Source organism: Numida meleagris, chromosome Z (assembly GCF_002078875.1).
Source record: "Numida meleagris isolate 19003 breed g44 Domestic line chromosome Z, NumMel1.0, whole genome shotgun sequence".
NCBI lineage: Eukaryota > Metazoa > Chordata > Aves > Galliformes > Numididae > Numida > Numida meleagris.
The window spans coordinates 52,427,568-52,439,611 of NC_034438.1; the positions used below are offsets into that span (position 1 = coordinate 52,427,568).

Consider the following 12,044-nt stretch of genomic DNA (forward strand, 5'->3'; position numbering starts at 1 on the left):
CATGCCCATAATGGCAGTGTGGGTGTCCCAGCTGCCTATGGCGGGGTCAAGCTATTGGTCTGGAAGGGAAAGCCTCCCTGCTGACCTGTAACGGAGAAGGTGGAGACAGCACTGGTAGGGTCTCTTAAATCAAGAGCACCACCCATGGTGGAGGCCCACATGGCCTCCATTGCATGGCAGTAACAGGTGCCATGGCCTATGTGAGTCTGCTCATTGCCGAGTGACAGCATCTGGTGCTTCCTGACAGCCTTTGCTGAGGATCCACTCACTATCCAATGGCAACAAGCATGAAAGGGCGGTTGGCTTCTGCTGTCTCCTGGAACGGCAGTGGCCTCTCGGATTGAGGCAAAGCCTTTCACCACCAGTGCTGGACACAAGGGGTTATTGGTGAGGGCTAGAAAAGAAGCAAGTGCTGGCCACCACTGAAGTGCGCAGAGTGCAGTCTGTGTGTCAGATGAGCACATAGATTGTGCACAGCAGAGTGGTCCTGGAGCAGGCCTGGCTCACAGTGCCTCTCTTCCCTTGGCAGGTGAGACTGTGTAAGTTTGAGGATCTAGGAGTTAAAACACATATAAAAACCTCCTTGTGGAGACATCTTGCCTGGAACCGAATGCTAGTGTTTACCACAAATTTTAAATTGATTCATTAATTGAAGACAGAGAAACTTCACAGATGTTACTTAGGGAACGTATTATTTCAATAACAGACATATTTTCAGGCTTTGGAAAGCTGAAAGAAGTGTTAGCCTCTTCCTTCCATCTTGAGAGACTTGCATGTAACCAGTGTGAGCTTATCAAAAGGGCATTGAAGATGGCACTAGTTTTACCAAATACTGCTGCCTTGCCTTCTGCTTTGAGTTGGAGAGAAATGTTGGACTCCAGCACATCTGGAAGGCAGTCGCCCTCTGGGCCCCACAGCACTGAAACTGAAAGGAGATGGGGAAGGCATACTGATCAAGAAGACAGGATTGGGCAGGAAGACATGTGCTGCAAAGATTTTGCTTGTTAACTGCCAGCTATTCTGGCCGTGAGCATCTCTGACAGAAGGCATAGCTTTATCATGCAGGCAGGCTCCCCAGTACAACAAACAACCAGAACTGCAATAAAATCAGAGAAGGACAGCTGTCACGTTTTGTCAGCACATCAAAAGGGAAGTGATTTATTCTCAAGAAAGGCAGGAAGGCTGGGAGTGGAGGTGTCTTCCTGTCATGGGAGTGAGCCTGGGGTCTCCTCAAGTATGTTGATGAGTTTGCAGCCAGCCTGATGCATCCTTAGAGTCAAGATGAAATTCAGAGCACGTGTGATTTTCTTTCAAACAGTGATGAAAAAAGCAACTTGAAATATGACTTGGATAAGACTGCCTTTCAAAGTATCCCTTACTCTTTTTACTGTGACAGTTACTGAGCACTGAAACCAGTCACTCAGAAAGGCTGTGGAGCCTTCCTCCTTGGAGCTATTTAAACATCATCTGAAAATGGTCCAGGGCAACCAGCTTTAGGTGTCCCTGTTTGAGCAAGAGGATTCCACCAGGTGACCTCAACATTCTGTGGTAAGGAAGAGAAGTGGTCTAGCCAGGATTCCAGGTTATCAGCTGCCAGGACTGCAATCTGGCCATTAATCTTCCCTCAAATTCACAATACTTTAGAAAGCTGAATATTCTGAAAGAGACTTCCTACCTTTAATACAGATAACGCCTTTAGCAGTTTTAGTCCTTAAGTATACTTTTCTCCCACATTATTTTATCCTTTTCATTCAAGCACTTAGACATATATTCAAGAATGTAACATCCCCAGGTGGGAAGGAAGAACCTTCTTAAGAAAAGGGAAGGCAAGGCACAAATTGTGCAAAATGACTTATCCAAAACAGACAAAAGATGGATGTGTAAGCAAGGCTCTGAAAAAAATCACCAAATTCCTGTTTCAGTGCCTCAATCACATCCATTTTCTTGTCTCAGAGAGGAAAATGTGACAAACAGAACAACAGACATAGCACAAAGTTGATTTAGAAAATGGTGATGCTGTTTTGTAGGTTTAGTATGAACTTCAGTGTATTAACCTAAAGGTGTACGTATTTCTGTTCTGGTTATAGCTGCTTTCTACAAGGAGAATGTTTTAAGAAAACAATTAAGAATTTCCCTCCAAATCACAACTCAGATAGGACTAACCTGAACTGAATCAGAAAAATAAGAAGAAATATTCACCAAATAAAATGAGGCATATATATATATTTACTGCTGAATGGAATAATTCTGGAATAAGACAGCACTAACTAATGCATGGGTTATCTGTTCTAAAGCCTAAAGGGAGCTTTGCTACATTTTTCATGACACTTACTAGTTTCTGAAGCACGTGAGCCACATCTAGTGTTAGCTGATGAATACTGCAGATTCCGGCATCTTTATGTATGCTTAAACATTTGAAACACGCACAATCAATGACTGTAAAAATGTTTGTGTGAAAACCTGTTCCTCTTACCGTATCTCCAAATGGTATCCCAGGGATCAAACAGACATTACCATCAAACGCATGACATATATTTACTTGCTTTATTCCAATGCCTAAATGCTGCTAGCAGCAAGTTCTCTGTTGAGAAAGAACTACTAGTAATTTTCCATAGATACAGTAATAAATAATCCGGAGCCGTGGGAGAGCAGGTTAAAGGAACTGGATGAACTTAAAAATTATCTATTTCATACGAACAGGTTTTGCATTGGTGTTAGCAATGCCATGCTAGAGTAGCTAAAATGAATACCAAGAGCCCTTCCATCATTAAACCTGCAAATTCTAGAAAGTCTAGTCGGAGGCATGTTGAGTTTCTTTCACGTAAGTATATAGTGATGGACACAATCCAAGAAGACAGAAAAATGCTGGTAAATTAAATCCTGTCAGAGAGAGCCCTGTGGAATACTGCTGAAGAGTGGATGGATGGCTTGATGAAGAACATAAGCAGGGCTGGCATAGTGAGCTCATTGTTGAAAGCAAGGAATGAGGAGATGACAGGAAACGATATACATACTTCAGCATGGTCATTACAATAATGGGTGTGCTGCTTATGAAGAAGAAGGGCCCTGAGAACACTCAGACAGAGCCTTGGACACTGCTATAAAATGCTAAAGTGACTGTACATGATGTAGGGAATGGAACAGACAGAGGCACGGAGGAAAACCTGGATAGCACTGCTAGGGTTGAAGTGCTGCAGGTGACAGTGCCCACTGTGACGTCCCTGACAACGATGTCCCTGCGTGAGGGATAGTGACATACACAGCAGTGGATTGTGACCTCTTGGCCCTCACTGCTTGTAGCCAGGCCCGGAGTCTCACTCTGGCTTGCGCCTGCACTCCTGCCAAGCGTGTCTGTGAGGTCTGGAGTGAGCAGCAAGGATAGCCTTGGTGCTGGTCTCGTGCTCTGGGAGCTGCTGACAGCCGCTCTCAGTGCTCGTCCCCAGAGCCACTGGAGTTTCTTCCCCGCCCTGCCTGGCTCAGGCAGCCGGGGCATCCAAGGAGAACGCGGCAGCAAAGGGAACCGGTAAGGGCACACCTCACCCTGGGCAGCTGGGAGGGTCTCCTTCCTGAGGGACCCGGGCACTTGTTCCTCCCCTGCCAGGGTCAGCAAGTGACCGTCACCTCTCTTCCTTTTCCAGCGTGACCCCTGCTGCTGCAGCAGCGGTGTGAGGAGCAGCCCCTCATCCCCTGCGCTCTCCTGCCCACCACAGCAGCTGGAGAGCATGGCCACCGAGCTGGATTGTCGCTGCCCCATTTGCCTGGACACCATGGATGATGCGTCCACCGCTTCTCCTTTGGTGGGGGCCTCTACAAAAGTCTTTTATGACACGGACAGCTACCCTTTAGGCCCCGGACCAGTGGGTCCGAAGAAGTAACCAGACTTGTACCTCGCCGACCCACATGACATTTGGTGTGCAATCCACAAAGAGGCAGAACGTGAGGGGGACTTTGACATGGTTCACAGATTGCATTCAGCTCTTGCCTGTCCTGTGATTTACAAACCTAATAGGTTCCCCAAATGGGAGGGTATAAGCTTTCAAATAATAAAAGAGCTCCAGAAAGCGGTTTTTGAAGTCGTGATCTGCTCCCCCTGTACCAGTAATCTGTTGAGCTCTGTTTTGAAAAGTTACATTCTTTGTACTTGTGATTGCAAGACCCTGGCACAATTGATTTTGACAAGTAATCAATATATGATCTGGATGGGTTTTGGAGAGAATCTGCACAACAAAAGGTGATAGAGAATCTGTGTATACTGAATGGGGACCTGTTACAAGTCATTGGTACAGAAGCCTTGCTTGGGGAAGGTAATTACTCCACCACAGCGGCTCAAGTACAATTATATGTTGCGGCTTTGGACCAATCCAAAGACTCTTAGGGCTTAGGGCCTGGTTAATGGTCCCCGATGCGTTATCTGCATAGAACTAGCCAATTTGAGTAACGCATGGAATTAGATGGAGGTAACTGGACGGTGGATCCACTTGGTACAATTACACTGCAGCCAATCTCTCAGCGTCAAGCAATGTGACAACTACCTCAGGAAATTTTTTACTCTCTTTACTTCTTGTGTAAAGAAAAAAGGAGAGAGATTGGGAGTTGAGGAAAATGAGGAAAAAACAGAAAAAAAGCCCTTCTCCATTTCTCTGTGTAAAAATATGTCTGGTCCGAATGCACAAAGCTTGCATAAACATTTCTTTATTAAAAAGAAAACAACTGTTGTCTTTATTTTGTTCATCATAGGGGCCACTGAGGTGCAGCATAGTGAAAAGCTGCACCACTTGCGTGAGCTGGTTCACAAACAGTGAACAGCCAGCCACACAGTTCCTACTACTAGCCCATGGAACTCTCAGATTAATGTGTCTTTTAGTTTTTGCATGCTTGTTGGTATGTATTATATCGTGCCTTAGAGCCACGATTCATAAGGCGAAGGTTGTTGCGTGGGTATAAAAGGTTGTGAGCATGTACAGTAAAAGTCTTCGTCCTGCACTAGCAACGGAGTCCATGCCTCAATTGCCACATGCTGTCATCAGCCTTCTGTGATTTGTTCTTCCATACTGCATTACCAAAGGCAGAGACACAGTTTTGTTTCTTGTTTTTAGCACGATGGAATTTGTTTCAGCAATAGAAGCTTTAAAGACTGAGTATGGTTTATCTTGTGCCCTGGACTTTGCTCTTGCCTTTACGCGAAATAATAATTGCCAACATAAAAATCACATCTTTCTGTCGTTCTGTTTAGAGAATGTCCTGTGCAGCAGGTGCTGTATGGATACGTGGACTCCCCAGCGGGAGGGTCCCCTGACTCCTCCCCCATTGTCCCTTTTTCTGAAGTTTAAACACACATCCTAAAGGAGATCTCTCAAAAAATCCCCTTCCAACAAAGGTGCACCACCTACCATAGAATAACATAATAGTGACACAAAACACTAAAAACAACATTCCATTTCCTATTTTCACACTTAATCGTTTGAAAGAAAGGTCTACCCCCTCGTCCTCCTGCAGCACCTATCACCAGCAGAAAACTTGTTCACAGCTCCTTCCAACCACCTCACATGCAACGCATTGCCCCCGCATGAACTAAGAGTTTTAACTGTCTTATTATTTTGCATTCTCTCCTGCTCATCCATGGAGAACATCCCAAACCTCTCCACTCTGAGAGAAAGCCCGCACCTGAGCCAATACAGCTACCAAATCTGCAGCATTTTTTCCCCTTTTTTCCCCTTCAATTTACCTTTGTTTCTTCCTTCATTACCTGACTGACACCATCTACAACTCATCACCTTAGCCGTCTTTTCTGGGTCCTTCTTTTTGCTCCTGCCATTCTTTCCACAACTGAAAACTTAAGTATCTCTCTTTCTTTCTCTAACCTCCCCATTCTCTCAAGACTGGGCATCCACCACCTCTCTGGGCAACCTGTGCCAGTGCTTCACCATCCTTACAGTGAAAAAATTCTTCACAGAATCACAGAATTGCAGGGGTTGGAAGGAACCTCTAGACATCATCCAGTCCACCCCCGCTGCTAAGTCAGATTGCCTACAGTAGGTTTCACAGGTGGGTGCCCAGACATCTTCTGGTAAACAAAGTTCCCTGCAAAGCTGTATAACCACAAACATATTCCTATGTCATAAACAGCACATCTGTGCCAATGAGCCATGTAAGCTACAGAGAAAGTATACAACACTGTAAAAAAGAAACACGAACTGCTGGATAGTATTTAAGAGGCTAACACTGCAGCATTCAGGCTACTGTGGGGAAAGCAGCCTGTGTGCATGCGTCTCTTGCAGTAGCCTGCATATGAGTTATTTACATATTGATGAAAATTCCTCAGAGCAGGTGGGCAGTTTACACAGTAGCACAGTGCTTAAAAATGTCAAAGCCCCAAGAGAAACTGGTTTATGTGGCCTGCTAAATTCCAGATGTGGAACTACTGTATCAGGTATGGATGGATGGACAGACGGATGGATGGATATGTATATGTAACATCGTTGCACATCTTCTCACCTTTCAAGTCAGGGTAGGAGCCTGCTACTCAAGATCTTTCTTTCTCATAGCATTTCTTCCCCAGTTCTTTAAAAAACTATGGTCAGTTTGATCCACTGAGGTACAAGCTCATACCCTTGGAGGTCTAGATGCAGATAGTTACCCAGTATGATACACAAGGTCAGCACAAAGCTCCCCACACCACTTAATCTTCCACATGGAGCCAAGACCTGGTACACACCATCAGAATGTCTGAGAAAGTTGCCTTGCTTTCTAGTGAACACTGGGGAAAGTCGGCAAATTCATACTTTACACAGTGTTTAAATCAGATGTATAAAATTCATCTCCTGGGATGTTTTTCAAACATATTACACATGTACTTGGTGCGTCATAAGAGTAACATGGTATGTGACTGCATGCAGCAGCACATCCATTGCAGTGCAGCCTGAAAATAAAGCAGCATAGTCAATACCCACTAAATTAATGACAGGCTTTACGTACTCAAAGGTTTGGTTTCTAGAAAGTAGAAGGAGACACATAATCTACATGTTTTCTGACACATTCGGTACAGCCTTCTTAAGAGCACTATTTACCTATTAATCACGGGGCCAGAGTTGCTTTGTCTCTCTATATCTACACCACCTCACACAATTCCACAGAGGTAGCACCAGCTCTAGGCCTCGAGGAGTCTGGTTCCACCAGCAGCCTTCAGTCTGTGTCCATGCATACCACTGTGCCGTACTGAGATGTATCATCTTGGACAATGTGATGTACACCTCGTCATGCATGCTAGCCTTGAATGCTAGTTACTGTGATTATGTGAGGTTTCAGTCATTCAGAGGGCTGATTTACAGTACTGTGTGTATCTTTTCAGAGACCCTGATAAGCTTGAGCATGTCTCATGAATGTTTACATGACGGAGCCAATGACTATCCAATACACAGAACAGAAACAGCTGCAGGAAGGTGGCCTTCCGGCCTTAGGTATTTCATTGTGATAATGCCAGGCAAGGGTACATGACATGCTTTATCCAAATTTTCTAGAGAACAAGCCACTAGAAAAATCTGTCTTCCAAAGTTCATTGCTTGGTTTTCCAAGAGATTTCAGGATGACTTCCACAGGCTGACTGTGTCACAGTGTTTCAAACAGCTGATTAAAAAGGGCCATCGCAACCCACTGAAATATACCACTTATCTTATTTATGGAGTAATTGCAGCTTAAGCTCTACAAGGCACAGAACAATCATCAGACTACTCGAGTGTCTGAAGACAAATTTCTCCTCTTGAAGTGTCACAGTATTATGTTCTTTTTTCTCTACTGAGGAGCACTGTATCTTCCCCTGAAGCTCTGTTGCAGAGGGAAAAAAAAAAAAAAAGGAGCACAGAGAGAGAGAAGAAAAAAGAAATAAATTGCTTAGATTTCTTCACTTCTATTTATTTATCCACCTTCTGTTACACCTGCACTTTTTCCCCCAGTCTGTTTTGGAAGTTTTTGCTAAAGGTTAAAAACAGAAAAAAAAATTAAACCCTTTGGACAAATTCAGCAAAAAAAGAATCACCGAGCAAGATGGGGTCGATTTTGTTTGTTTGCATTAATATGTGTTCTTTTCCACTACTGCACCTCTAAAATAACAAAACCGTGCAAGATCTTTAAGGAACATCAGGGTCAGAGTGAAACGATCTGCACAGCTCTTGCATCTCCTTTCACACAGTTATCGTCACCTAGAAGCCATGTGTATGATATTTCTAGGCCTATCTAAAGAACAATGATTTCTTTCAGTAACTTTATTTTTCAAATCTTACTCTGAAAAGGTATGAAAGCAAACTAGGACTGGATCCCCAGCTCAGAAAGGGGCATTCAGAGCTCAGAGAAATCTGCGTCAGAGAAAAGCACATTAAGTTGAATGAAGCCATGCCTCCCACCATGCTTCATAAGAGGTCCCAGCTGCTAACCAAATACAAACCAAAAAATAAAGCTTCAGTGTGTTATAAGCCACAGGCAGCAGAAAGGAGAAGCTGTGAAATTACAGAAAGTAGTTGCTGGAAGGTGAACCAAATTCAGAACGAATAATGTCTAACACCTGGTCCATTTCATCAGCAAGTAAAGATAAGGCGCAAACCCTAACCATCTTGGGAAACGCAGGAATTTAAGCCCTTTTCCCAAAGAGGATGTTTGTCTTCCTTTTTCTCCTAGCTTCACATAAATGTGAAGTCTTGCAGTAATTGAACAGCATACCTGTCATGGCACAGGAGTCCATTAGTGAAGCTTAGTCAAGCAACAAATATTAACAGGAAATCACAATACATTGCTGAACATCAGTGATGGTTATAGGAGCACAGCAACTGCCAAAACAAAGAGAAGTTCTCTATTTACCAAGGTTGCAATTTAATCCAGAGGGAAATTTATTATCAATCCAGTATATTTTGAACAGAGTGAGTTTTTACGTTCTGTTAATAACTTTGCAGATACCAGCCTCCCAGCCAAGAAATCTTGGCCATGAGAAGTCCCACTCACCTCAAATGAGATCAGTTCACACAGAACACTGGAGAGATGTTTTATGAAAACAGCTTCAGTAAGGTGGAAAACAGCAGAGTGCACCGGCTAATTAGTAAGTACAAAGGAAGGAGAATGGAAAATGATGTTCAGACATAGCAAAGCATGCTTTGTTATACCACTTAGAAAACAGGGAGGCATGTAGTTGAGGAGGCAAGTTTCACCTCCTCTGCTAAAGAAGTGTTATGGTTTTGTGATTTTTGTTGTCGGTATTCCACATCATTACATCATGTAAGGTACGGGCAGTTAAAGAGTTAATTCCCTGGTTACTGCAAACTACCTTTTTTGGTGTGGCCCTCTGAGGGGGAGGGGAGGAGGTGCACGCCCCAGGGGTCTTTGCGTTGGAGGGGAGGGGGTGAAGCCGCGTGGGATACGCGGGCTCTGTTCCTTCCTGCCCGGCGGAGAAAGCACATGGTCCTCCTGCAGTTTACTGTGTAAGATTTTCAGCCTGTAAACCCTTTATTATAATTCTACTAGCCTCATTTTGATATATTTAGTAAAATTAGTTGTTCCTCCTCAGATTGGTGCCGCTGTTTTTGTGTTAGATCCGCCTACTTTCCCCTCTTCCCTTTGTTTTCCCAGGTTGCGGCTCCGCGGCTTCTCTGCCGCTTTAGCCGCGGGACCGCCCGGGGGGCCGGCCCCTACTCGCCGGCAATTTTTTTTTCCTTCCTCTTTTCTCGTTTTTTTTTGTCTTTCGGGCCTGTCCCCCTTGTCACGGACGCAGACCCTTAGATAATATCGTGACAAGAAGGATGCACCTGCAGATCCACAGTTATTTCTGAGTCAAGTCTGCTATTCATCATAACCCTGATAGACCTTGGGAGAGACTGCAAGGCAACCAAAGCTACATAGGTCGCTCTGAAAGTAATGCCTCCTATTTATTTCCACGGAAAACAGAACAAAGAGCACAATAACACTGTTTGACAGAGTGCATTCTCCGCTGCAAACCACTATTTCTCAACACAGTCACCACCATTATCTGTGAATTTTCACCAGTGATGAACGAGAGCCTGCATGCCGTGCACATAAACATCTGAACCAGCAGAGGTGAGTCACTGTTGCTGTCACCACTGCTGAAACACATCACCCACCACCCCACTGTGCTCACACCCACTGATTGGTCTCCATAAATGTTCAATGTCATGGGTGCCATTTTTTCTGCATGGAGGAACTCAGTGACACATCTTTGCTTCATCCATACTTCCATGTGAGACCCCATTCTGTCAGACTGTCCCTCTGCTGCCATCTGTCACATGGCAACAAAATGTAATGGGATATTGGCAGAAAGGTTCAACCTTTGCTCCCATACCATCAACATCTGCCTCTGACATTGTGGACCAATACGATAAAATAGGAGGCATTACTTTTGGAGCAGCCCTCGTACATCATTTAATGGGAGGGACAGTTGGAGAGACAGTGCAGCCTTCTGGGGGCACATGGAATGCTTGCTTTTCTCATGCTCCATGGCCCAGAGAAGCGTGGTACTTTAGCAGGCTCTAGGAACTTTGCACTGCTCCAGCTTCAAGCAAACATCTCTTGTTTTGGAACTGGAGAGAAACTGGAGCAACACCTGGCACTCCACAGAGGCCACTCTCAACAGCTGAGTAGCATATGCATTAAGAATAAAGCTCTGCTTTCCATGCCAGCCATGGTTTCAAGATTTTATTGTTCCACAGCAATGATTGGTATGGACGAAGACATGAAGGGTACAAACCACTAGGCTAGTCCACAAGTTTCAAGCCAAGCCCAAGTAACTCTCAAGAATACCTTGAATGAAATTGGGTTGGAAGACTCTTAGGACACAGCCTTTGTAAGCACGCGATCTGCCACAGTTCATCTCCATTTTCCTGACAGGCACTTGGAAACAATCTACAAACGAGTGACACCACCAAAAAACGGAGCCATCCATAGTACAAGTTCCATTCTGTGTTGTTCATGAGTGTCTTATAGTTACTCGTCTCTCATGCCAGTCTAAGAAAATGAAGGTGGCTGTTCCTCTCAGCACAGAAGTGTAGCTTGGGAACAACTGTGGAAGAGGGAGCAAAGGGAACTGCCAGTCTGTGACTATTTTATGAAGAGCAGCCTTTGTCTGGTAATGGAGAAAGAGCATGAAAGCTCTCCAACCCCTTATTCCAATGTTTGCAGAGCACAATGAGCCTGTGTCACATCTGAGAGAGGACAGAGGGAGGACAAACAATGCCAAAGCATGGGATAGCAGGTAGCAGAACACACTCTGATGTAACGCTTTTCATGTCTGCCTCAGATGCACTGGTAAATACACAAGCATTTGCTCAGCTTGTCAGGCTTGCAGTGCATGGTTGCAACGAAGCGATCCCACTTGTGGTCTGATCTGTTCAGAGATCACACTGAGCCCATGGAAAATAAGGCCAGATGCACCAAGTCTGTGAGAGTTTACACCAGCGGAAGACCAGTCAGAGAGGGAGACAGGGAAGAGTACATCACCAACCTGGCTGCTATGTCATCCCATGGAAAACAGAATGTCTCTGAGATGCTGAGGTCTTTCGATAAGGAATATACAACTAATTGGTGCTGTCTTCTGTGCATAAAAACTTATTTCCCAGCAATATTCAGCCTCTGCTTTCTTTGTTTTCCTCACCAAAATGAGGCTTTGTTTAGATACAGTCCTCCTGGAAGTGGACTAGAATTTGAGATCTTGGGATGAAAAGTCTGTTAGCACACCTGGAAACATTCTTCCTCCTGGAGGAAAGCAGAAGTGTGCAGCAGAAGGATGTGAAAAAGGGGTGTTTTTTACAAGCAATGAAAAGTAGTGAAGCATCTGCATAGGAAAAGAAGTCTGAAGAAATCATATCCTTTGACGTCTCACAGGGGCAGGTATCTGCTGTGTATGCAAGGCACCAAGTCCTGAATGTGCTGTAAGTCCTCCCACAGGTGAGGCAAAAAATCTCATGAGACCTTCCTGTGCTATGAAGCCCTTCTAAGATGAGGGAGGACATGTTTCTCATAAGATGAGTAAGCATGGTCACAAGAGGCGGCCC

The 12,044-nt window shown here is 44.6% G+C and overlaps 1 protein-coding gene and 1 long non-coding RNA gene across 2 annotated transcripts in view; one reads left to right on the forward strand and one right to left on the reverse strand.

Annotated features, from left to right (window-relative positions):
• LOC110389981 lies at positions 2,431 to 4,064 on the forward strand. The gene is made up of 2 exons (XR_002433486.1): positions 2,431 to 3,523; positions 3,639 to 4,064. It is a non-coding gene; the product is annotated as an uncharacterized LOC110389981 (long non-coding RNA).
• The window catches only part of TRABD2A (TraB domain containing 2A), a 92,542-nt gene continuing 84,696 nt past the window's right edge, over positions 4,199 to 12,044 (reverse strand). The window contains exons 8-10 of the transcript XR_002433484.1: positions 11,495 to 12,043; positions 8,710 to 8,816; positions 4,199 to 7,821 (exon numbers count right to left, since the gene is read on the reverse strand). The gene's annotated coding sequence lies outside the window, so the exon portion shown is untranslated. The remainder of the gene's footprint in view (positions 7,822 to 8,709; positions 8,817 to 11,494; position 12,044) is intronic.